Below are 3,817 nucleotides of genomic sequence, written 5' to 3'. Positions count from 1 at the left end.
TTGTCATAGTTTGCTTTTTGTCTCCTTTGCAAACGCTTTTGTTTCTGTTTTGCAGCACATTTTTCTCGTTGGTCCATATATCTCTTCAAGCTTTGAATCCTTCCTCACTGTCCACTACATCCACAACCTTAGTGTCATTTGCAAACTTGATGATCCAATTTACCACATTATCAAACAGATCATTGATATAAATGGCAAACAACATTAGATAGGGTGTAGGTAGAGTAAATCGTCTACAACCACAAACTCAATGTCTAAACCAATTTGCTACCTCATTCAGAACCTTCCTGACCAACCTCCCATGCAGGATCTTGTCAAGAGCCTTCCTAAAATCAACATAAAATAACATCTATGGCCTTTTCTTCATCAACTTTCCATGTAACCTCCTCGAAAGCCATGTTGACAATCCCTAATCCAGCTGAGAGACCAGGCATAGCTCGAGCTTAGTACCTTATCTGAACCACGGTACCTCCAACAACATATTGCCATTGCTTTCATTTCTTACTTTAGATCTGGCATGAAAAATCATAAAATAACTCAGGGTCAGGGAAGTGAATAAAGTCCTTTATTTGCTATAAAATATTTGGGACATGTTAAGGACTTGAAATTCATTGAATGTATAGAAATCCTTTATTGCATTTTAAACTAAGATTTAGAAAATCTCTTCCAGGAATTCTGCTGCACTGGATTTAAACCTCAGAGACTACACAGAGGCCAATCTAATTAACTTAATGGGAATTATTCACAGTTATCCATGCTTGTTATTTGGTGAAAATATGTCATCAGTGTAGGGCAATACCAGTAACCACAGAGACAAGCTGAGGAAATGATAGGCTTTAATACACAGAAGAACCTTGTTGGTCTGGATTCCAGGATAGGAATGGTGGCAAGGGAAACGTGGCTCAACCTTTCTGGCCCAGGACCATGGGGGAGGAGTCATAGAGTATGAATCATCTGTGGGTGGGCCAGCTCCATATATACAATCGACAAAGATAATTGTATCACTACAATCAGTTAGGATGAAGTATTAAAGTCAGGTTATTGAAAGACAGAGAACAAAACAGATTGTAATATAAAGAGCATGACAGTTAAGTTCTGTCTGGAACACAGGTGAACCAGAGGCACCCTTTGAAAGATGACCTTCTGTGAACAATGGATGCTACAACCAAAATATTTCTATTCCTCAAGTGCTCTTCAAAATTTTTCAGGTTTGCAGATGTGGTGAATGTAATGATTGGATGAGAGGAAGTTATAAAGAAGTTTCGAAAATGAATAGAAATGTACTTTGACAAAACAAGAATTAAAGCTTTAGTTCAATTGAATGACCCTTTCCCTGGTGTATTTTGAAATCTGATTTGTTAAGTGTCTTATCACCTGTCCAACAGCTTCAGTTGTAAGAATAGCTTGCTGCCATTTTTGTTGTGGCCTCTTCTCTCTCCACCATGGAATGTTGAAACCGCCACAGGTTGCATGTGAAGCTCCAACCCTCATCGTATCAATATTGTGATGGTAGGGAAGGAAGCATCTTGCAGAAAATACCACAGAAATGAATGGTACAGTGAGAGCAAAGACACATCCTGGATAGCAAAATCCCACAGACTCCAATTTGCAAGAATAGCAATTAATGCACCTACAGCATGGTAACAGGCCCTTCCAGCCTACAGGCCCTTCCGGCCTACAGGCCCTTCCGGCCTACAGGCCCTTCCGGCCTACAGGCCCTTCCGGCCTACAGGCCCTTCCGGCCTACAGGCCCTTCCGGCCTACAGGCCCTTCCGGCCTACAGGCCCATGCCATCCAACTAACCCCAATTGTTCTAGAACCCCCATATGTTTTGAAGAGTGTGAGGAAACCGGAGCACCTGGAGGAAGCCCGTGTAGAAACGGGAATAACACCTTATAGGCAATGTGGGATTTGAACCTTAGTCCCTATCATTGGTGCTTTAACAGTGTTGTGCTAACCACTAGGCTAATTGTGCTGCCATTGATTGTTATAGAGTGCCACATCACAATGAGAGTGCACGTGTGTTTGTGTGTGTGTGTGTGTGTGTGTGTGTGTGTGTGTGTGTGTCTGTGTGTGTGTGTGTGCGCGCGCATGTGCGCACAGTGAGTCCGTATGTGTCTTTGTGTATGCAATGGGTGTGTGTCTGCAGTGAGTCTGTATGTGTGTGAATGTGCATGTCTTTGTGAGCAGTGCACACGTTTATTGTGGTGAATGCAAATGGGTTTCCCTTCTTTCTGATGACCTTGGTTCGCTGATATTATTCAAGTTAACCATAGTACCGTTTATAGCGCAGAAACAGGCCATATCGGCCCTTCGAGTCCGCACTGGTTCACTCGAACAACTTCACTAGCTCAACCCTCCTGCTCTCCGCCCATAACCCTCCAACCCCCTCACCTCCATGTACACATCCAACCTTCTCTTAAATGACTGAAGGGACCCTGCCACAACTATGACTCTGTGCCATAAACATGTTGAACATCCCAAAAACATGGATTGTTCCTGTTGTCTCTAATATCTTGTCAGAAAGATGACTATCTTTTGATGCTCTATCTCTATCTGAAGATATAATTCAATCAGAACATAGCTTGCCCATGAAGTAAGTTATTGTGTTATATCAATGATACTAGTTGCTGATATTAACTGACTCAATATCTTGTCAATACAATGAATGAGTAGCATTCTTTGAAATGTAACAATATTACAGTGAAGAAGCTTATAAGAGAAATGGACTAAAGTAAGAACTTTTAGGAAGAATGCTAGTTAATGAATGAGAAAGACTATACCTGGGATTAAATTCCATCTATTCAATGCTCCACCCAACTTTCCATCTAACTTTTGCATTTTGTCACATCCCTAGACACTCTCCCTCATTATCCACAACACCATCAACTACCAGGTCATCTGATGGCATAGATTTAATGTCTGAAATGCCCCTCTCTTTATGTTGTAAGGGAATGTGAAATGCAATAGATAGGATGCCCATGGTAAGCTGATAAAATGATGTGACAAACAAAAGTAGAACATACACAGTAAATGGTTACATAATTCCCTTAAAGTGGAATCACTGGTGGATAGGGTCATTAAGAGACCTTTTAGTTCATTGGCCATTATAAATCAAAGAATTGAGTATAGAAGGAGATTGTTGGGATGTTGTGATAAAGTTGTATAAGACATTAGTAAGGCCAAATTTGGAGTATTGTGTACCATTTTGGTCACCTAACTACAGGAAAAATATCAATAAAATTGAAAAGTGCAGAGAAGATTTACTAGGATGTTGCTAGGACTTGAAGAACTGAGTTACAGGGAAACGTTAAACAGGTTAGGACTTTATTCTCTGGAGTATAGAAGATTGAGAAGATATTTGATAGAGGTATACAAAATGATGATAAATGCAAGTAGGCTTTTTTCCATACAGGTTAGGTGACATACAAACCAGATGACAAGGGTTAAGGGAAAAAGGGGAAAAGTTTAGGGGGAACATCAGAGGGTATTTCTTTATGCAGAAAGTGGTGAGAGTCTGGAATGAGCTTCCAGTTGAAGTGGTGAATGAGGGCTCAAGTTTAACATTTAAGGAAAATTTGGACAGATACATGGATGGGAGAGGTATGAAAGGATATGGAATGGGTGCAGGACAGTGGGTATAGGCAGAATAATAGTTTGGCACAGACTAGAAGGGCCAAATGTCCTGTTTCTGTACAGTAATGTTCTATGGTTCTAATGGAAATGAGTAAGAAGAATTCTAAGGGAATGTGAAGTGTGAGAGATTGTGAAGTGACAATGGTGAAATGTGATGAGTGTTAGGAACATGAAAGCATGC

Source organism: Narcine bancroftii, chromosome 2, assembly GCF_036971445.1.
Source record: "Narcine bancroftii isolate sNarBan1 chromosome 2, sNarBan1.hap1, whole genome shotgun sequence".
Classification (NCBI taxonomy): Eukaryota; Metazoa; Chordata; class Chondrichthyes; order Torpediniformes; family Narcinidae; genus Narcine; species Narcine bancroftii.
The sequence above is the reverse complement of the archived record's forward strand: the minus strand, read 5'-3'. Positions refer to the sequence as shown.